Raw genomic sequence first — 24,331 nt, 5'->3', positions numbered from 1 at the left:
CATGACAAATATACATAAAATGTATTTAAGGTGTATTCAATGCATATTTGCATTGCTCTTTATCTAATATACTAAGTACAATATACTTAAGTACATTTTTTTTCTATCCAATTTAGATCATTTAAAAAAGATTTAATATACATAAAATGCTAATAAAAATACAATTGACTTTAAATGTATTTAAAACTGTTCCAATTTAGATCATTTTAAATATCCTTAAGTATATTTATCACACACCTACTTAAATATATTCAAATATATTAATGTAGTATGATTTAAATATACTTCAATTAATTTTTTCGCTTGGGTTAATCAGATGGGCTCTTAAAACGGCTCAATTGTCAGTTATTAAAGAGCTCAGGTTTATAAAGTAGGTTTCCAAGGGTAGACAGTATACAATACAATTCCAATAGTGTTGCAATGTAGGCTTCTAATACAACTGAATCCTTATTCAATTCTATTTGGAAAGGCGTTATGTTTGTCTCTGGTGAAGGTGACCTGAGGCTCAGACAGACATGTTTAGAAGATCCCTGTCATTATGTGCGCATGTCCCCTTCGGCTCTCTGCAGGTACAACAACAGACCCAGAGTACAGTAAGGGAGCTTGCCAAGGCCAATGACGTCATTGTCTGTCTGGATCAATGAAGACATTCGATCAGGCTCTTGAGGAAGAGGCCTGGTCTTTACTTTGAAACATCACTCCCGTGTTCCAATATTTCTGTGTGGTTTGCAGCGTTGCAATTGTTGTTGCTTTTCACACTTCATATCTGACAGAGACAGAGACAGAGACAGAGACAGACAGTGTGTGTGTGTGTGTGTAGGCGTGTGTGTCAGCTCCTTATTAACTAAGGAATTCCAGTGGCATCTGTGTGAGAGAACCAACTTCCCTAAGAAAACTTTCCAAACGCCCTGTAACTTTTTGCTCTAAAACACTGTCATCCAGTGCATGGTGATCAATTCCAATGAGCCTTGTATGCAAGATGCATACAATATGCAGGATGCATACAATTTCCACAATAAAATTCCTTCAAACTGCACCACCTGCTGGTCGAATCCAATAGCACAGCATTACTTGGCTGAGTTGAGGTAACATAGAAGAAAAATGTTTACAAGATCATCTTCAAAATAAATATATTATTGTTTATGTCCGACAATAAATTATTAATCTACATTTGATTTTCTTAAATTGGTATTTACTGAATTTATAGATTTCTTAAACATTTTTTTTAAATAGAATGAAACTGTTATTTCCTATAGATATCAGATTTTAAAATTGTGTATATATTTGAGGTTAGATCTTTTATGGTATGGCAATACGAGGATTAATGATGGAAGCCGCAGCATATCAGTGTGCAGTACAGTGCTCTCTACAAACCCACAGCCCTCAGTACATTCTAAACGGTCAAGATAGCACTGCAATTGGGATGACAAATTTGGTGAGAAATTTTGGGACATGAGAACTCAGTACCACTTGTAAAGAAGAGTGTGGTAGAAAGAGTCATCCCTGCAGCCTTTCAACATTCCTAATATACATACAGGAAGTTCTTTGCCCTGTTATCTTTGAGTTTGTAATCGAAAAATGAGTCTTAGTACTTGATTTGCCAACATGACTACATTGCAGCAAAGTGTTGTTGACTAAACATAAAACCAATACCTGTGCAGTGTGTGACTATCACACAATAATTCTTCCTTATTTATTGCCATAATGAATGTACCACTACATTTACAGAGGGTACAAATTCCACCATGCTGTGTGAGTCATGCAGGTTTAATCCCAGGTATCTTAATTTGTTCACCCTTTTTTCAGGACAACATTCTTGCAGTGCAGGAATTCTACATCTATCTGTAAACTAAGCCGTTGCTCCTGTATATTGAGCAAAGCCATTGTCTGTACCCCTCCTTTTATCCCCCATCATTTGGGGGTCAGGACCTCTGTGGTACTCTGGCCCACAGTACTTGACATTAGAGGTCGACCGATTAATCGGAATGGCCGATTAATTAGGGATGATTTCAAGTTTTCATAACAAATCGGAAATCGGTATTTTTGGACACCGATTTTTTTTTTTACACCTTTATTTAATCTTTATTAAACTAGGCAAGTTAAGAACACATGCTTATTTTCAATAACAGCCTAGGAACGGGCAGAACGACAGATTTTTACCTTGTCAGCTCGGGGGATTCAATCTTGCAACCTTACAGTTAACTTGTGCAACGATCTAACCACCTGATTACATTGAACTCCACGAGGAGCCTGCCTGTTACGCAAATGCAGTAGAAGCCAAGGTAAGTTGCTAGCTAGCATTAAACTTCTTATAAAAAACAATCAATCATAATCACGAGTTAACTACACATGGTTGACGATATTACTAGTTTATCTAGCGTGTCCTGCGTTGCATATAATCGATGCGGTGCGTATCGTTGCTCCAATGTGTACCTAACCATAAACATCAATGCCTTTCTTAAAATCAATACACAGAAGTATACATTTTTAAACGTGCATATTTATCTAAAAGAAATCCAGGTTAGCAGACAATATTAACCAGGTAAAATTGTGTGACTTCTCTTGCGTTCATTGCACGCAGAGTCAGTGTATATGCAACAGTTTGGGCTGCCTAATTTGCCAGAATTGTAGGTAATTATGACATAACATTGAAGGTTGTGCAATGTAACAGGAATATTTAGACTTATGGATGCCACCCGTTAGATAAAATACGGAACTAAGCCTATGATTTGATAGAGCAGTCTGACTGAGCGATGGTAGGTAGCAACTGGCTCGTAAGCACTCATTCAAATAGCACTTTTGTGCGCTTTTCCAGCAGCTCTTCGCAAGCACAGCGCTGTTTATGACTTCAAGCCTATCAACTCCCGAGATTAGGCTGGTGTAAACGATGTGAAATTGCTAGCTAGTTAGCAGGGTGCGCGCTAATAGCGTTTCAAACGTCACTCGCTCTGAGACTTGGAGTGGTTGTTCCCTTGCTCTGCATGGGTAACACTGCTTTGAGGGTGGCTGTTGTCGTGTTCCAGGTTCGAGCCCAGGTAGGAGCGAGGAGAGGGATGGAAGCTATACTGTTACACGCGCAATACTAAAGTGCCTATAAGAACATCCAATAGTCAAAGGTTAATGAAATACAAATGGTATAGAGAGAAATAGTCGTATAATTCCTATAATAACTACAACCTAAAACTTCTTACCTGGGAATATTGAAGACTCATGTTAAAAGGAACCACCAGCTTTCATATGTTCTCATGTTCTGAGCAAGGAATTTAAACGTTACTTTCTTCTCCAACACTTTGTTTTTGCAATATTTAAACCAAATTGAACATGTTTCATTATTTATTTGAGGCTAAATGGATTTTATTGATGTATTATATTAAGTTAAAACAAGTGTTAATCGGTATCTGCATTGAAAAATCATAATCGGTCGACCTCTACTTGACATACTGTAAATTGAGTAACTGGCTAATTGAATGAGCATTGGAGGATTAAGGCACATGTTTCACTTACTTTCCAAGTTTTCTGCTTTCACCGAAAGTAATGGATCTCAGTGACCAGGCCTCCATGCTCTCTGAAAAACACTCATAAGGCATTGAATGTGCCTCATTTATAAAAGTTTTTTTAAATGCTTGAAATATGGACATAGATGGTCCATAAAACATTAGTTAACTAAAGAACAATTACTAAACACTAATGCATTGTTACAGCATTAATATACTAAGTGCCACAACAGATGAGTTTAATTTTTGTGAATGATTCCTTATGTGATCTTGAAGTTCAAGACCAAACAACTACCTAGGTAAGGATTCTGGGACAGGCAATGAAAGGTTGAGACAGACCCGGTGATAGAGGCCTGATATGGAGCCAGGCACTCCCATCTAAGTGTATGACAGATCAGTTGTGGGGGCCAGCAGGGGTACGTTTCCAAGGTGTACAATTCCAAGTAACAACAACTATATATTTAGACATTTACACTGATCTGAAAATTAAGCAATTACAATTGGTTAGTTGGTTAAAACAGGACAAAACAAGCGAGTAGAGTGCAAAAGGCTTGAAGTCGGTGCTATAATAGCGCATTACACAAGGCCGTCATTATGTTACCAAACTGACATATCAACTAACAGCACGGCAGTGATCTCAGAACAAGCCAAACGGTACGAAAACATTTCAACAGGTTCCAAAGGCATTTGGATCTCTTCCCCAACAACCAGACAAAGGTAGGAGATGTGCCAATGATGCAACAGACTGCCTCAGCTGGGGAGGTGTAAATTACACCTCCAGAGTGATAGCTGAACACATGTGTGCCCTCTGGGATATGGAATGGGGAACAGGCGATCATGGAACTTATGAAGCTTTCGAGTTCAGACGTGGGCTCCACTACTCTGGTGGAAGCAAAGGCAAAAGTAGCAGAAGCCACAGCATTGGTTTGTATAAGCCTTGGTTGGTATAAGTTTTTGAAAGGCCATTTGTGTATCTACCAGACCTGGATTCAAACACTATTTGAAATAATTGCAAATACTACAGCTGTGCTTGATTGAGGTTGACTAGCATAACAGAACCAATAGATTTATTTAAAACAAAATGCAAACTCTGCCCACCAGGCAGGCTATAGCAAATGATCCATGTATTTTAAAGGTTTCAAATAGTATTTCAACCCAGGTCTGGTATATCAAACACTCAATAATGATGTATCAACTGCCAAGTGAGTCATCGAGAAAGAACGAACATTCTGATCAAAACCACGCTTATGATAACTGTGTATAGTTGGGTTTTAGGTTATTGTCCTGCTGAAAGGTGAATTTGTCTCACAGTGTCTGTTGGAAAGCAAACTGAACCAGGTTTTCCTCTAGGATGTTGCCTGTGCTTAGCTCGATTCTGTTTATTTTTATCATTAAAAAAATCCCTAGTCCTTGCCAAGCATACCTATAACACGATGCAGCAACCACTATGCTTGAAAATACGAAGAGTAGTACTCAGTAATGTGTTGGATTTGCCCCCAAACATAACGCTTTGTATTAATTTCTTTGCTACACTTTTTGCCGTTTTTACTTTAGTGTCTTATGGCCAACAGGATGCACGTTTTTGAATATTTTTATTCTGTTGATCCATCCTCAGTTTTCTCCTATTACCTCCATTAAACTCTGTAACTTTGTAGTGACTGGGCTGTATTGATACACTATCCAAAGTGTGATGAATAACTTCACCATTCTAAAAGGAATATTTAATGTAGGCTTTTATTTTTAACTTTTACCCATCTACCAACAGGTGCCCTTTTCTGCGAGGCATTGGAAAACCTACCTGTTGTTTCTGGTTGAATCTGTGTTTTAAATTCACTGCTCGACTGAGGGACCTCACAGATAATTGTATGTGAGGGGTACAGAGACGAGGTTGTCATTCTATAATCATGTTTTTGTTTTGCACACAGCGTTGATGCAACTTATTATGTGACTTGTTGAGCAAAATCTTACTCCTGAACTCATTTAGCTTGCTCTAACAAAGGGGTTGAATACTTACTGACTCAATACATTAAAGCTTTTTTATATATTTTTTATTAATTTGTTACATTTCAAAAACATCATTCCCCTTTGACATTATGGGGTGTTGTGTGCAGGACTGTTACAAAAAGCTACATACATTTTGTTTTTTAAATTCAGGCTGTAACACAACAAAATGTGGAAAAGTCAAGAGGTGTGAATACTTTCTGAAGGCACATGAGTGTGTGTGTGTGTGTGTGTGTGTGTGTGTGTGTGTGTGTGTGTGTGTGTGTGTGTGTGTGTGTGTGTGTGTGTGTGTGTGTGTGTGTGTGTGTGTGTGTGTGTGTGTGTGTGTGTGTGTGTGTGTGTGTGTATGTGTGTGTGTGTGTGCAAGAGTGTCAGTGTAGGTGTGTGGGTAGAGACCTGTGAGTATGCATATAGTCAGTGCATATAGTCCTTGGTGGGGGTGGGCATATTTTGTCTATCTGTTTAAACATCTCATTGCATGGGGGTAGAAGCTGTCTCGGAGCCTGTTGGTCCGAGACCTGATGCTTTGGTACCGCCTACCAGATGGAAGCAGAGAGGACAGTCTATGGCAGGGGTGACTGGAGTCGTTGGTAATGCTTCAGGCCTTCATCAGACACTGCTTGGTGTGTATGTCCTGAATGGGTGGGAGCTCGTCCCCAGTGATGTGCTGGGTCATCCGCACTCTGCGGTCGAGGGCGGTGCAGTTGCCATACCAGGAAGTGATGCAGCCAGTCAAGATGCTCTCAATGGTGCATCTGTAGAAGTTCTTGAAGATCTGAGGGGCCTTGCTAAATATCTTTAGCCTTCTGAGGGTGAAGAGGCGGTGCCACGCCTCCACAACTGTGGACCATGTTAAGATATCCGTGGTTGGGACACAAAGGAACTTAAAGTGCTTGACCCTCTCATCTCCACTCTGTTGGTGTGGATGGGGGTGTGCCAAGCATACTACCAAAGTTTTGGCAAAATGGTTTAAGGACAACAAAGTCAAGGTATTGGAGTGGCCATCACAAAGCCCTGACCTCAATCCCATAGAAAATGTGTGGGCAGAACTGTAAAAGATTTTGCGATCAAGGAGGCCTACAAACCTGACTCAGTTACAGCAGCTCTGTCTGGAGGAATGGGCCAAAATTCACCCAACTTCTTGTGGGAAGCTTGTGGAAGGCTTCCCAAAACATTTGACCCAAGTTAAACAATTGAAAGGCAATGCTACCAAATACTAATTGAGTGTATGTAAACTTCTGACCCACTGGGCATGTGATGAAAGAAATAAAAGCTGAAATAAACAATTCTCTCTACTATTATTCTGACATTTCACATTCTTAAAATAAAGTGGTGATCTAACTGACCTAAAACAGGGAATTTTTACTAGGATTGAATGTCAGGAATTGTGAAAAACATAGTTTAAATTTATTTGGCTAAGGTGTATGTAAACTTACGAATTCAACTGTAGGTACAGCGCCATGCAAATGTATTCATCCCCCTTGGCCCTTTTCCTATTTTGTTGCATTACAACCTGTAATTTAAATAGATTTTTATTTGGATTTCATGTAATGAACATACACAAAATAGTCCAAATTGGTGAAGTGAAATGAAAAAAAATGACTTGTTTAAAAAAATTATTAAAAATAATTAAATGGAAAAGTGGTGCGTGCATGTGCATTCACCCCCTTTCCTACGAAGCCCCTAAATAAGATCTGGTGCAACCAATTACCTTCAGAAGTCACATAATTAGTCAAATAAAGTCAACCTGTGTACATTCTAAGTGTCACATGATCTGTCACTTGATCTCAGTACATATACACCTATTCTGAAAGGCCCCACAGTCTGCAACACCACTAAGCAAGGGGTACCACCAAACAAGCAACACTTTGAAGACCAAAGAGCTCTCCAAACAGGTCAGGGACAGTTGTGGACAAGTACAGACCAGGGTTGGGTTATAAAAAATATCCCAAACAATGAACATCCCACGGCACAACATTAAATCCATTATTAAAAAATGGAAAGAATATGGCACCACAATAAACCTGCCAAGAGAGGGCCCCCAACCAAAACTCACAGACCAGGCAAGGAGGGCATTAATCAGAGGCAACAAAGGGACCAAAGATAATCTTGAAGGAGCTGCAAAGCTCCACAGCGGAGATTGTAGTCTGTCCGTAGGACCACTTTAAGTTATACACTCCACAGAGCTAGGCTTTACGGAAAAGTGGCCAGAAAAAAGCCATTGCTTAAAGAAAAAAATAATCAAACACGTTTGGTGTTCGCCAAAAGGCATGTGGAAGACTCCCCAAACATATGGAAGAAGGTACTCTGGTCAGACTAAAATGTAGCTTTTTGGCCATTAAGGAAAATGCTATGTCTGGCGCAAACCCAAACCCCTTTCATCCCCCCCAGACACCATCCCCACAGTGAAGAATGTTTGTTGTGGAACCATCATCCTCTGAGCATGTTTTTCCATCGGCAGGGACTTTGAAACAGGTCAGAATTGAAGGAATGATGGATGGCAGGGAAATTCTTGAGGGAAACCCGTTTCAGTCTTCCAGAGATTTGAGACTGGGATGGAGGTTCACCTAAGCATACTGCTAAAGCAACACTCGAGCAGATTAAGGGGAAACATTTAAATGTCTTGGGAATGCCTAGTCAAAGTCCAGACCTCAATCCAATTGAGAAACTGTGGTATGACTTAAAGATTGCTGTACACCAGTGGAACCCATCCAACTTGAAGGAGCTGGAGCAGTTTTGCCTTGAAGAATGGGGAAAATCTCAGTGGCTAGATGTGCCAAGCTTATAGAGACATACCCCAAGTAACTTGCAGCTGTAATTGCTACAAAAGGTGGCTCTACAAAGTATTGACTTATTGGGGGGGGGGGGGGGGTGAAGTTATGCACTCTCAAGTTCTTTTTTGTCTTTTTTCTGGTTTGTCTCACAAAATAAATATTTTGCATCTTCAAAATGGTACTCATTTTGTGTAAATCAAATGATACAAATCTTAATTCGAGGTCGGAAGGAAACAAAATAAGAAAAATGCCAAGTGGGGCAAATACTTTCACAAGTCACTGTATTTCCCCTCTTGTCTAGGTGGGTGAGGGCAGTGCGGATTGAAAATGAAACTGAACAAAAATATAAACGCAACACGTAAAGTGCTGGCCCCATGTTTCATGAGCTGAAATAAAACATCCCAGAAATGTTCCATATGCACAAAAAGCTTATTTGGTGCGCAAAGTTGTTTACATCACTTGTAGTGAGCATTTCTCCTTTGCCAAGAAAATCCATCCCCCTGACAGGTGTGGAATATCAAGAAGCTGATTAAACAACATGATCATTACACAGGTGCACCTTGTGCTGGGGACAATAAAAGTCCACTCTAAAATGTGCAGTTTTTTCACTCAACACAATACCACAGATGTCAAGTTGAGGGAGCGTGGAATTGGCATGCTGACTGCAGGAATGTACACCAGAGCTGTTGCCAGAGAATTTAATGTTAATTTCTCTACTATAAGACGCCTCTATTGTCGTTTTAGAGAATTTGACAGTACATCCAACCGGCCTCACAACCGCAGACTATGTGTATGGCGTCATGAGGGCGAGCAGTTTGCTGATGTCAACATTGTGAACAGATGTACTGTCAAATTCTCTATGGTGGCGGTCAGGTTTTGGTAAGGGCAGGCATAAGCTAAGGACAATGAACACAATTGCATTTTATTGATGGCAATTTGAATGCACAGAGATACTGTGATGAGATCCTGAGGCCCATTGCCATGCCATTAATCTGCTGCCATCACCTCATGTTTCAGCGTTATAATGCACAGCCCCATGTCGCAAGGATCTGCAAACAATTCCTGGAAGCTGAAAATGCCCCAGTTCTTCCATGACCTGCATACTCACCAAACATGTCACCCATTGAGCATGTTTGGGATGCTCTTGATCAATGTGTACGACAGCGTGTTCCAGTTCCCGCCAATATCCAGCAACTTAGCACAGCCATTGAAGAGAAGTGGGACAACATTCCACAGGCCACAAACAACAGCCTGATCAACTCTATGTGAGGGAGATGTGTTGCACTGCATGAGACAAATGTTGGCCACACCAGATACTGACTGGTTTTCTGATCCACACCCCTACCTTTTTTTAAAGGTATCTGTGACCAACAGATGCATATCTGCATTCCCAGTCATGTGAAATCCATAGATTAGGGCCAAATTGAATTTATTTCAATGGACTGATTTCCTTATATGAACTGTAACTCAGTAAAATCTTTGAAATTGTTGCATGTTGCATTTATATGTTTGTTCATCATTGCATAGTCTGTGAATCTGTTGGGGCAGTATGCCAACTGGAGTGGGTCTAAGGTGTTAGGGATGATGAAGTTGATGTGTGCCCTGACCAGGCTTTCTAAGCGCCTCATTGTTACAGATGTGAATGCTATAGAGTGGCATTCATTGTTGCAGGTTACCTTAGAGTTCTTGGGAACAGGAACGATGGTGATCTGCTTGAAACATGTGATCATTACGCACTGGGACTGGGAGAGGTGGAAAATGTTCATAAAGACACCTGCCAGCTGGTCTACACATGCCCTGAGGTCGTACCCTGGTTTTTCGTCTGGTCAGCGGCCTTATGAGTGTTAAAGGGCTTACTCACATCAGCCTTTGCAGAAAAACAGCCCCAAAGCATGATGTTTCCACCCCCATGCTTCACATTAGGTATGGTGTTCTTTGGATGCAACTCAGCATTCTTTGTCCTCCAAACACGACGAGTTGAGTTTTTACCAAAAAGTTATATTTTGGTTTCATCTGACCATATGACATTCTCCCAATCTTCTGGATCATCCAAATGCTCTCTAGCAAACTTCAGATGGGCCTGGACATGTACTGGCTTATGCAGGGGGACACGTCTGGCACTGCAGGATTTGAGTCCCTGGCGGAGTAGTGTGTTACTGATGGTAGGCTTTGTTACTTTGGTCCCAGCTCTCTGCAGGTCATTCACTAGGTCCGCCCGTGTGGTTCTGGGATTTTTGCTCACCTTTCTTGTGATCATTTTGAACCTACGGGGTAAGATCTTGTGTGGAGCCCCAGACCGAGGGAGATTATCAGTGGTCTTGTATGTCTTCCATTTCCTAATAATTTCTCCCACAGTTGATTTCTTCAAACCAAGCTGCTTACCTATTGCATATTCAGTCTTCCCAGCCTGGTGCAGGTCTACAATTTTGTTTCTGGTGTCCTTTGAAAGCTCTTTGTTGTTGGCCATAGTAGAGTTTGTAGTGTGACTGTTTGAGGATGTGGACAGGTGTCTTTTATACTGATAACAAGTTCAAACAGGTGCCATTAATACAGGTAAGTGGATGACAGAGGAGCCTCTTAAAGAAGCAGTTACAGGTCTTTGAGAGCCAGAAATCTTGCTTGTTTGTAGGTGACGAAATATTTATTGTCCACCATAATTTGCAAATAAATTCATAAAAAAATTCTACAATGTGATTTTCGGGATTCTTTTTCTCATTTTGTCTGTCATAGTTGAAATGTACCTATGACGAAAATTACAGGCCTCTCATCTTTTAAGTGGGAAAACATGCACAATTGGTGGCGGACTAAATACTTTTTTCTCCCACTGTACAATGTTATTCCACTGTAAACAGATTAACAACAGACTTTCAGCATGCTTATAGGGAAGGGTACTCAACATGTATGGCATTGACAAAAATAACTGATGATTGGCTGAAAGAAATTAAGAAGAAGAAGATTGTGGGAGCTGTATCTTTAGACTTCAGTGTAGCTCTTGATATTATTTAGCATAATCTATTGATGAAAAAATGTATATGTCATGGATTTACGTCCTCTGTCATATTATGGATTGAGAGCTACCTATCTAATAGAACAGAGAGGGGTTTCTTTAATGGTAGCCTCTCTAACGTAAACCAGGTAGAGTGTGGTATACCTCAAGGCAGCTGCCTTGGCCCTATACTGTTCTTTAATTTTTTTTTTTTACTAATGACCTACTACTAGCCTTGAATAAAGCCTGTGTGTCTATGTACGCTTATGACTCAACATTGTACACATCAGCTACCACAGCAAGAAATCCCTGCAACCCTTAACAAAGAGCTGCAGTCAGTTTTAGAATAGGTGGCTAGTAATATGCTAGACCTAAATATATAAAAAATGAAAACCATTGTTTATGGGACAAATCATTCGCTAAATCCAGACATGAATGAGGTGGCGATTGAGCAGGTTGAGACTAAACTGCTTGGTGTAACCCTCAATTGTAAGCTGACGTGGTTAAAATAATGTAAATTCAACGGTTACTAAAATGGGGAGGGCTGTCCGTGACAAAGCACTGTTCTGCTTTCTTGACATTACAATCAACCAAACAAGTCCTACAGGCCGTAGTTTTATCAAACCTGGACTACTGCACCGTATTTATGGTCAAGTGTGGCAAAGAAGGACATAGGTAAATTACAGTCGGCCCAGAACAGAGCAACATGACTAGCCCTTAAATGTACATAGAGGGATAATATCAACAACATGCATATCAATCTCTCCTGGCTCAAAGTAGAGGAGATATTGACTGCATCACTAATGGTCTTTGTGAGAGGTATTGACATGTTAAAGTACCAAATTGCCATACATAACTTATGTAGAGCCATGACTACATGGAACTCTTCCACCTCAGGTAACTCAAGCTAGCAGTAAAATCTGATTTTAAAAAACCCTGATTAAACGGCACGACGCAAACTGTGAAGAGACATACACTTACACACTACCTAACACACACACACTATAAAACACACACCCACACATTATTCTTAGTAATGTAACATAGTATTGTAATATTATAATGGACCAATGAAAATTTGTATAATGCACATTGCTTTGTTTGATTAAATGTTTTTATCTCTGTTTGGACCCCAGGAAGAGTAGCTGCTGCCTTGGCAACAGCTAATGGGGATCCTAATAAAATACTAAATACTAAGTGGGTCATGTCTTCTGGTGGGGGAAAAAAACATTACAATCACATTAAAATACATGATGAAAAAAAGTTACTCAGTGTTTGAATTGGGTTTTCGAGGAAACATGAAATTTAAATATGTGGTTTATCATAAAGGAGGAAACCCGTTCTGACTATATTAATGGGTATTCCTCCTCTGACCTCCACTGAGTCACAAATGTTTTTTTAGCAGTCACTCCACTGCTCTCACTGAGCCTCCTGAGATACTTTTTAATGCCAAATACAATCTGTCCACCACAAAGACAAAAGATACCAGATTGGGAATGAGTATATTGCACGAGGGGCTGTAATAACCTTTTAATCAAAAGAGGAAACAGGGGAGTTACCATAGTATGTCAAATTTACATTCTACAAGCCTGATTGAAAAAAAAATCTGCAATTAAATATAAATCTAGTGGACCATTTGAATATTTATAGGATCTGCATTAGATGTGTCTCCTAATTTCCTAAATGACAGATTTGATCAAATAAAATTACACAAACGTATAAAGTTATGGACTACTCTGTACAGACAAATGGCATACTGCATGTCAGTCATATACAGTGCCTTCAGAAAGTATTCAGACCCCTTGACTTTTTCTACATTTTTGTTGCATTAGAGCCTTATTCTAAAATTGCTTAAATATTATGTTTTGCTCAGCAATCTACACGAAATACGAAAACAGGTTTTTAGAAATGTTAGCAAATGTATAGAAAAACAAAACAGAAATACATTATTTACATAAGTATGTAGACCCTTTGCTATGAGACCATTGATCATCTTTAAGTCCACCTGAGGTAAATTCAATTGATTGGACATGATTTGGAAAGGCACACACTTGTCTATATAAGGGCCCACAGTTGACAGTGCATGTCAGAGCAAAAACCAAGCCATGAGGTCGAAGAAATTATCAGTAGAGCTCCGAGACAGGATTGTGTCGAGGCACAGATCTAGGGAAGGGTACCAAAACATTTATGCAGCATTGAAGGTTCCCAAGAACACAGTGGCCTCCGTCATTCTTAAATGGAAGAAGTTCGGAACTACCAAGACTCTTCCTAGAGCTGGCCGCGTGGCCAAATTGAGAAATAGGGGGAGAAGGGCCTTGGTCAGGGAAGTGACCAAGAACTCGATGGTCACTCTGAAAGAGCTCTAGAGTTCCTCAGTGGAGATGGGTGAACATTCAAGAAGGACAACCATCTCTGCAGCACTCCACCAATCATCCCTTTATGGTAGATTGGCCAGCGGAAGCTACTCCTCAGTAAAAGGAACATGACAGCACACTTGGAGTTTGCCAAAAGGCACCTAAATACTCTCAGACCATGAGAAACAAGATTCTCTGGTCAGATGAAACCAAGATTCAACTCTTTGGCCTGAATGCCAAGCATCACATTTGGAGGAAACCTGGAAACATCCCTACGGTGAAGAATGGTGGTGGCAGCATCATGCTGTGGGGATGTTTTTCAGCGGCAGTGACTAGTAGTAGACTAGTCAGAGGCAAAGATTAACAGAGAAAAGTACAGAGAGATGCTTGATGAAAACCTGCTTTGGGGCACTCAGGACCTCAGACTGGGGCGAAGTTTCACCTTCCAAAAGACAATGACCCTAAGCACATAGCCAAGACAACGCAGGAGTGGCTTCGCGACAAGTCTCCGAATGTCCTTGAGTGGCCCAGCCAGAGCTCAGGCATGAACCAGAACCAACATCTCTGGAGAGACCTGACAATAGCTGTGCAGCAACGCTCCCCATTCAACCTGACAGAGGTTGAGGGTATCTGCAGAGAAGAATGGGAGAAACTCCAAATACTCCCCAAGCTTGCAGCGTCATACCCAAGAAGACCCGATGATGTAATCACTGCCAAAGGTGCTTCTACCAAGTACTGAGTAAAGGGTCTGAATACTTATGTAAATGTGATATTTCTGTTTTCTTTATACATTTGCAAAAATGTCTAAAAACCTGTTTTTGCTTTTGTCATTATGGGGTATTGTGTGTAAATTCACAAGGGAAAAACAACATTTAATACATTTTAGAATAAGACTAACGTAACAAAATGTGGAAAAAGTCAAGGGGTCTGAATAGTTTCTGAAGGTATTGTAAAATATTAGAGTTTGTATTGATTAGTGTTGGGGAAGCTACTTTGAAAATATACACTGAGTGTACAAAACGCTCTTTCCCGACAAAGTGAATCCTGGCTAAAGCTATGATCCCTTATTGATGTCACTTGTTAAATCCACTTCAATCAGTGTAAATGAAGGGGAGTAGACAGGTTAAGGAGGATTTTTAAGCCTAGAGACAATTGATACATGGATTGTGTATTTGTGCCATTCAGAGGGTGAATGGGCAAGACAAAAGTTTGAAGTGCCTTTGCACGGGGTATGGTAGTATGTGCCAGGCACATCAGTTTGAGTGTGTCAAGAACTGCAAAGCTGCTGGGTTTTTCATCCAATTTGACACAACTGTGGGAAACATTAGAGTCAACATGGGCCAGCTTTCCTGTGGAAAGCTTTCGACACCTTGTAGAGTCCATGCCCCGATGAATTGAGACTTTTCTGAGGGCAAATAGGGGTGCAACTCAATATTAGGAAGGTGTTCCTAATGTTTTGTACACTCGGTGTAGTTTACCAAGCTACCAATTACTTCACACTGGTAGAAGTTAAGCTACACTAAAAGTACCCTTAGAAACATACAGTTTACTTAACTAACGTTATTTCTGAAAAAGTAGTTCACTACAGCCAAACTACTTCATGATAAATTATCATACATAAGCATACATAAACTGTGACATTTCTGGGGAGTAGGCAAACACATCGGCACAATCATTTTTGTGTAGGGTAGGCCTACGTGCACTCTGCAACCCAACAGGGCATTGTTTTTATCCCTCAACATGCCTTATGTACCAGAACTTTCATTCAATCAACTTCACTTTAACATTTTGTCTGCCTGTATACAGTTTGTTTTCTCTTGAAAACAATGCCCTGGCCTTTTCTCTATTGGTTTGCTCAACTCCTGCGTCATCTCTCGCCTCCTTTAAAAAGGTCAAAGGTAACCGAGGAGAGGCGGCGACTAAAAGAAACCTGGATGAAAATGCACTTGTATGAAATGACACTCCTCTCCACTCACGTGTCATCAGGCAAATTACATTTACAGGGGTGGAATCCCAAAATAAATGTGTACAAATTATAAAACTAATTTAGCTAGTTGTGCAAGACATTTTATAGATAAAATGATAGGTTAAGTAGTATATCGTTTTAAAATGTTTGCATACTTTTCTACTTTGAGAAAACAGTATCTGCTTCAAATGGGGTGTGGCAAATATCAAAAATCTTTCACAAAGGTCTCAGATAGAATACACATGACTATCCTTGATAAAATGTGGCTATTGGGGAGGACACTCTTCTGTCCACCTACTAACACATTTACACCAGAGAGGATTTGGCAAAGCGTGAGGGTTTACTCCGCCCAAAATCTGTACATGAAGTGAAAAAATAATTTTCAAAATATGACCACAAAGTGAGGAATTTCTGTATTGAGGTCAGAGTCTCGACTTCGGTCAAAACATTTAAAAATGTAGTTTCTAATTTGCTATGTGAAAAAAGACGTTTCGTAATGGTTAGGTTGTTATGAATGCACTGATACGTGGATTTTGGAAACTTTGGAGAGAAAAAAAATTATATCAGAGTTGTGCCTGTTGTTCACACACGTATCTGCTCTCTCATTGGCTAGAATGGTTCCATCTGATCTTGCCTCCTTCCATCTTCATTTTGGTTCATGTCCAGGGATTTGGTTCAGGTCCAGGGATTTGGTTCAGGTCCAGGGATTTGGTTCATGTCCAGTGATTTGGTTCAGGTCCAGGGATTTGGTTCAGGTCCAGGGATTTGGTTCAGGTCCAGGGATTTGGTTCAGGTCCAGGGATTTGGTTCATGTCCAGGGATTTGGTTCAGGTCCAGGGATTTGGTTCAGGTCCAGGGATTTTCAGGTCCAGTTTGGTTCATGTCCAGGGATTTGGGATTTGGTTCAGGTCCAGGGATTTGGTTCATGTCCAGTGATTTGGTTCATGTCCAGGGATTTGGTTCAGGTCCAGGGATTTGGTTCATGTCCAGTGATTTGGTTCATGTCCAGGGATTTAATAATTAATTTTCCCGAGATGGCATAGCAGTTCAGACGTCTTTTGTCCTCGTCTTGTCGTGTCCTGTATATATATATATATTTACAACTTTTTTTCACATACATTTTTTTTTATTTTCCATCAACTCATCTTCAAAACACTCTCCTGCAACCCGCCTCACCAATTTATATTTATAAATAAGTATTATTTACCTCAAATCTGCAATCCTCCAAGAAGCTAGCCAGAAGCTAGCCAGAAACTCCAAGAAGCTAGCCAGAAGCTAGCCAGGAGCTAGCTAGAAGCTAATCAGAAGCTAGTTCAGAAGCTAGTTAGCTTCTTTACTGGCAAATCGTTAGTATTCAGCTAACCACGGTTTGTGGTCATCAGCTATCCTTTAGCTTGAAAATCTATCGCCAGTTTTGTACGGCGCAGCGCGGCTCGGAACGGAACATACCGGACCAATTTTTCTCTCCATGTCCTTGGATTTCAACTGCTCTCTGGACATTCATTCCCGGATCTCACAGCTAGCCAGCTGCTATCCGTGTGTCTATCTGCTCTCGTCGATTCCGGAGCAAACATCAATTACTCCGGAGCTAGCCAGCTCCGTAAATCACTCCTGGGCTCCGTCAATCACTCCTGGGCTGCAGTCACCTATCCGGACCCGTTTTACTGCCTACGCGGAGCCCCACCGGGCCTTCACAACTGGACTGCCGACGTTGTCTACCCGAAGGAGATCCGGCTGGCTCCTCCGTCTCGACGTTACCTGAACGCCCATCTGCGGCCTACTACCGTTAGCTGTCTTACCGGCAGCTCTCAGAATAGACAATCGGACAATTTTTATTTATTAATTATTATTATTATGTTTATTCTTGGGCCTCTATAACTATATCTATTGTTTTTATTTTATTTTTGTTGTTGTGTGATTTGGACTAATTCCCTCTACCACACGGAACCCCACTAATCTACTGACGGAACGCAAGAGGTGGCTAACAACAGACCCCCTTCCTATGCTAGCTTGCTACCGATGTCCTGGCTAGCTGTCTAAATCGCCTTGACCCCGAAACCAACCACTCCACTCTCTGGACTCTTTTGATCACTCGACTAAGGATGCCTCTCCTTAATGTCAATATGTCTTGTCCATTGCTGTTCTGGTTAGTGTTTATTGGCTTATTTCACTGTAGAGCCTCTAGTCCTGCTCACTATACATTATCCAATTTATTAGTTCCACCACCCACACATGCAATGACATCTCCTGGTTTCAATGATGTTTCTAGAGACAATATCTCTCTCTTCATCACTCAATACCTAGGTTTACCTCCACTGTATTCACATCCTACCATACCTTTGTCTGTACATTATACCTTGATGCTATTTTATCGCCCCCAGAAACCTCCTTTTACTCTCTGTTCCAGACGTTATAGACGACCAATTCTTATTGCTTTTAGCCGTACCCTTATTCTTCTCCTCCTATGTTCCTCTGGCGATGTAGAGGTGAATCCAGGCCCTGCAATGCCTAGCTCCACTCCTATTCCCCAGGCGCTCTCTTTTGATGACTTCTGTAACCGTAATAGCCTTGGTTTCATGCATGTTAACATTAGAAGCCTCCTCCCTAAGTTTGTTCTATTCACTGCTTTAGCACACTCTGCCAACCCGGATGTTCTAGCTGTGTCTGAATCCTGGCTTAGGAAGACCACCAAAAATTCTGAAATTTTAATTCCAAATTTCAACATTTTCAGACAAGATAGAACTGCCAAAGGGGGCGGTGTTGCAATCTACTGCAAAGATAGCCTGTAGAGTTCTGTCCTACTATCCAGGTCTGTACCCAAACAATTTGAACTTCTACTTCTAAAAATCCACCTCTCTAAAAACAAGTCTCTCACCGTTGCCGCCTGCTGTAGACCACCCTCTGCCCCCAGCTGTGTTCTGGACACCATATGTGAACTGATTGCCCCCCATCTATCTTCAGAGCTCGTGCTGCTAGGCGACCTAAACTGGAACATGCTTAACACCCCAGCCATCCTACAATCTAAACTTGATGCCCTCAATCTCACTCAAATTATCAATGAACCTACCAGGTACCCCCCCCCAAAGCCTTAAACACGGGCACCCTCATAGATATCATCCTAACCAACTTCCCCTCTAAATACACCTCTGCTGTCTTCAACCAAGATCTCAGCGATCACTGCCTCATTGCCTGCATCCGTAATGGGTCAGCGGTCAAACGACCTCCACTCATCACTGTAAAACGCTCCCTGAAACACTTCAGCGAGCAGGCCTTTCTAATCGACCTGGCCGGGGTATCCTGGAAGGATATTGATCTCATCCCGTCAGTAGAGGATGCCTGGATATTTTTTTTAAATGCCTTCCTAACCATCTTAAATAAACATGCCCCATTCAAGAAATTTAGAACCAGGAACAGATATAGCCCTTGGTTCTCCCCAGACCTGACTGCCCTTAACCAACACAAAAACATCCTATGGCGTTCTGCATTAGCATCGAACAGCCCCCGTGATATGCAGCTGTTCAGGGAAGCTAGAAACCGTTATACACAGGCAGTTAGAAAAGCCAAGGCTAGCTTTTTCAAGCAGAAATTTGCTTCCTGCAACACTAACTCAAAAAAAGTTCTGGGACACTGTAAAGTCCATGGAGAATAAGAACACCTCCTCCCAGCTGCCCACTGCACTGAAGATAGGAAACACTGTCACCACTGATAGGTCCTTCTGTAGCTCAGTTGGTAGAGCATGGCGCTTGTAACGCCAGGGTAGTGGGTTCGATCCCCGGGACCACCCATACGTAGAATGTATGCACACATGACTGTAAGTCGCTTTGGATAAAAGCGTCTGCTAAATGGCATATATTATATTATTATTATAAATCCACCATAATTGAGAATTTCAATAAGCATTTTTCTACGGCTGGCCATGCTTTCCACCTGGCTACTCCTACCCCGGTCAACAGCACTGCACCCCCAACAGCAACTCGCCCAAGCCTTCCCCATTTCTCCTTCTCCCAAATCCATTCTGCTGATGTTCTGAAAGAGCTGAAAAATCTGGACCCCTACAAATCAGCCGGGCTAGACAATCTGGACCCTTTCTTTCTAAAATTATCTGCCGAAATTGTTACCACCTCTATTACTAGCCTGTTCAACCTCTCTTTCGTGTCGTCTGAGATTCCCAAAGATTGGAAAGCAGCTGCGGTCATCCCCCTCTTCAAAGGGGGGGACACTCTTGACCCAAACTGCTACAGACCTATATCTATCCTACCATACCTTTCTAAGGTCTTCGAAAGCCAAGTCAACAAACAGATTACCGACCATTTCGAATCTAACCATACCTTCTCTGCTATGCAATCTGGTTTCAGAGCTGGTCATGGGTGCACCTCAGTCACGCTCAAGGTCCTAAACGATATCTTAACCGCCATCGATAAGAAACATTTCTGTGCAGCCGTATTCATTGATCTGGCCAAGGCTTTCGATTCTGTCAACCACCACATCCTCATCGGCAGACTCGACAGCGTTGGTTTCTCAAATGATTGCCTCGCCTGGTTCACCAACTACTTCTCTGATAGAGTTCAGTGTGTCAAATCGGAGGGTCTGCTGTCCGGACCTCTGGCAGTCTCTATGGGGGTGCCACAGGGTTCAATTCTTGGACCGACTCTCTTCTCTGTATACATCAATGAGGTCGCTCTTGCTGCTGGTGAGTCCCTGATTCACCTCTACGCAGACGACACCATTCTGTATACTTCCGGCCCTTCTTTGGACACTGTGTTAACAACCCTCCAGGCAAGCTTCAATGCCATACAACTCTCCTTCCGTGGCCTCCAATTGCTCTTAAATACAAGTAAAACTAAATCCATGTTCTTCAACCGATCGCTACCTGCACCTACCCGCCTGTCCAACATCACTACTCTGGACGGCTCTGACTTAGAATACGTGGACAACTACAAATACTTAGGTGTCTGGTTAGACTGTAAACTCTCCTTCCAGACCCATATCAAACATCTCCAATCCAAAGTTAAATCTAGAATTGGCTTCCTATTTTGCAACAAAGCATCCTTCACTCATGCTGCCAAACATACCCTTGTAAAACTGACCATCCTACCAATCCTCGACTTTGGCGATGTCATTTACAAAATAGCCTCCAATACCCTACTCAACAAATTGGATGCAGTCTATCACAGTGCAATCCGTTTTGTCACCAAAGCCCCATATACTACCCACCATTGCGTCCTGTACGCTCTCGTTGGCTGGCCCTCGCTTCATACTCGTCGCCAAACCCACTGGCTCCATGTCATCTACAAGACCCTGCTAGGTAAAGTCCCCCCTTAGCTCACTGGTCACCATAGCATCTCCCACCTGTAGCACACGCTCCAGCAGGTATATCTCTCTGGTCACCCCCAAAACCAATTCTTTCTTTGGCCGCCTCTCCTTCCAGTTCTCTGCTGCCAGTGACTGGAACGAACTGCAAAAATCTCTGAAACTGGAAACACTTATCTCCCTCACTAGCTTTAAGCACCAACTGTCAGAGCATCTTACAGATTACTGCACCTGTACATAGCCCACCTATAATTTAGCCCAAACAACTACCTCTTTCCCAACTGTATTTAATTTATTTATTTATTTTGCTCCTTTGCACCCCATTATTTTTATGTCTACTTTGCACATTCTTCCATTGCAAAACTACCATTCCAGTGTTTTACTTGCTATATTGTATTTACTTTGCCACCATGGCCTTTTTTGCCTTTACCTCCCTTCTCACCTCATTTGCTCACATTGTATATAGACTTGTTTATACTGTATTATTGACTGTATGTTTGTTTTACTCCATGTGTAACTCTGTGTCGTTGTATCTGTCGAACTGCTTTGCTTTATCTTGGCCAGGTCGCAATTGTAAATGAGAACTTGTTCTCAACTTGCCTACCTGGTTAAATAAAGGTGAAATAAAAAAATAAAAAATCTTTGAGGACCGGATGTGGATCTAGCGTTCATCTGCCGATCGTTCAGCACACTGTGGTCTAGGGATCTGACTGCCAAGATTTTTATGTAAAATCGGTGCACACTTGGTTTGCAAATTTCGTTCAGAGGTGCTAAATTCTCTAGGCCAGCAAATGCTATTGGTGTGTCTGAGCCCTTAGAGCGGTCACTCAATTATAATAGATCACAATAGATACTCTCCTCGACCACTTACCGGTTTCCAGATCATTTAAAAAAAAATGTAAACCTTTATTTAACTAGGCAAGTCAGTTAAGAGAAAATTCTTATTTTCAATGACAGACTAGGAACAGTGCGTTAACTGCCTGTTCAGGAGCAGAACGACAGATTTATACCTTTTCAGCTCAGGGATTTGAACTTGCAACCTTTCAGTTACTAGTCCAACACTCTAACCACTAGGCTACCCTGCCGCCTCATGGAGGAGAGGAAGGAATTTTTCCCAAATGAGGAAAGGCCCGTCTGGTAGCATACAGTTACTACCACATAAATGTATAAGCATTTCAATACACCAGCAATAACATCTGCTAAACACATGTAATATGACCAATACATTTAGATTTCCTTTGAAATTGTATAAATTGTGAACACACCCCTTTAAAACCTAAATTAATTAATTAAAATGTGCCAAACCAACATACTTCTATATCACGTGAAATGCCTACTTTTTACAAGAACCAAGATTTTGTTTTTTACAAACAATGTATCACAAAAGGAAGTCTGAACAGACGTGGCTGCATGAGTTAATTAGTCTAGTGCGTTTACACTATTTAGTTGGCAATTTAGTTCTGCTACCAGCACGCAGCAAATGTGTGTAACTAAGAGACATCCTATGTCTCTGCAGTCAACAGTAATTGAACATGGCCAGCTCAGCTCGTAAAGGCTAAAAGCCAATTTAGCTTGATCCGAAAATGTGGTCGGAAGGCTCGTTATGGAGGGTGTGACGCAATTGCGAAGCCTCCAGAGGCATACAGCTGCCAAATTGAGCTCCGTACCATACTGCATCGCCATGCGCCTCCCAACTTGTATAACAATGCCGAGTGCTCCATAGAGCTCGTTTAGCCTCGCATTGACATGATTGGTTGACGGTAGGTGGGGGCAGGAGGTCCTGTATAAACACACACTTCGTTGACAACAGCTCTGCGCTGCTCAACAAAGCACAGAATGTATGAATGCCCTGACTTCTGCGGATGCCATATCACCATAAATGCTGCACGGCCAATGCAGAGGTTGGATTGACCATGCAGCGCCTTTAAAGGAGAAGCATCCAGCTACAGATGTTCTGAGGCTGTGCGGTCTGCAATGCGCATGCGTCTCAGACGGTATGTGCGCACGCAACATGTAAACGTTTTAGTCCCCTGTAATCGAGTGTGTCTGTAGCTTTGTTCCAGGGCGTTGGTGTGCTATGCACATACCTATCGGCGCATTTGCTCTGGTCCAGGACGTTATGTTAACCACTGTTCATTGTGCAGCGCTAGTACACTAGTTTCTAATTATGAATGTAATTTCACCACCTGTGCACCATTCGACATTCAGTCTCGCCTAGTATGTCAACAGCGTCTGTGGCGTGAGAAGGTATCTGCTGGAGGTAGATCATATTGAAACCAAGACGAGGGAGTGTAACGACCTACCATGATCCTAGCCCTGTTTTTCGGTTGTATTGTGAATGGTCTTTTTATTTTATTTTTTACCGTAGTGTAGAGAGAAGTGCGCGACATATTTTCGTTTCAAGGGGGTGTAACGCGCAGTTTATGTAACGCAACCACAGATCGTTTTGACTAATTACAAAATCCCCATAGTTTAGCACATTAAATGCCAAGTAACCCGTAATGGTAATGAGGAATCCATAATACAACTAAGAAAAATTGAATCATTAAGTGCAGACATATAATTATAATATACAATGATATTATGAAGTTAAAGGTGATCTGTCATAACATCTATGATATATATGGGAAAGCATATAATTTAAGTTCCATTTTACATTGTAAGTAAACAAGCCACTTTTCAGTTTAAAATAGACTAAATAGACCAGCTTACTTTGTGGCAGTAGGCCTGTACAAAGAGCAGTCTTCTAGATTTACTAGGCCTATTTTTTATGTGTACCTTTATTTAACTAGGCATGCCAGTTAAGAACACATTCATATTTGAAGAAACAGTGGGTTAACTGCCTTGTTCAGGGGCAGAACAATAGACTTTTTACCTTGTCAGCTCGGAATTTGATCCAGCAACTTTTCCATTACTGGCCCAGTGCTCTAATCACTGCTCTATTTACATTTACATTTACATTTAAGTCATTTAGCAGACGCTCTTATCCAGAGCGACTTACAAATTGGTGCATTCACCTTATGACATCCAGTGGAACAACCACTTTACAATAGTGCATCTAAATATTTTAAGGGGGGGGGGGGGTGAGAAGGATTACTTTATCCTATCCTAGGTATTCCTTAAAGAGGTGGGGTTATTTGGTTCTCATAGGTAGAAAAGGTAGACTTAAACAATAACAATATTTCAAGTCCCTGTAAATATGAAATATATTGCTATTTCAAGTATTTCTAAGTCAAAGGATAGACCTATATTTCAATACTTTATATAAAATGTAACAGACAGCACAAAAGACAAAGGACATTGCAAAGGACATTAGAAACGACATTGTTAGTTGTGGTAATATGTACATTATGTCGTGCATGGAGACAACAATGTGCTAGTTCAATAAATCGGCCAACCACCTGCAAACACTGTTCCCTCCTACCAGACATCAACACATTAGATGA

This window comes from Oncorhynchus gorbuscha, linkage group LG26, assembly GCF_021184085.1.
Source record: "Oncorhynchus gorbuscha isolate QuinsamMale2020 ecotype Even-year linkage group LG26, OgorEven_v1.0, whole genome shotgun sequence".
Lineage (NCBI taxonomy): Eukaryota > Metazoa > Chordata > Actinopteri > Salmoniformes > Salmonidae > Oncorhynchus > Oncorhynchus gorbuscha.
The sequence above is the reverse complement of the archived record's forward strand: the minus strand, read 5'-3'. Positions refer to the sequence as shown.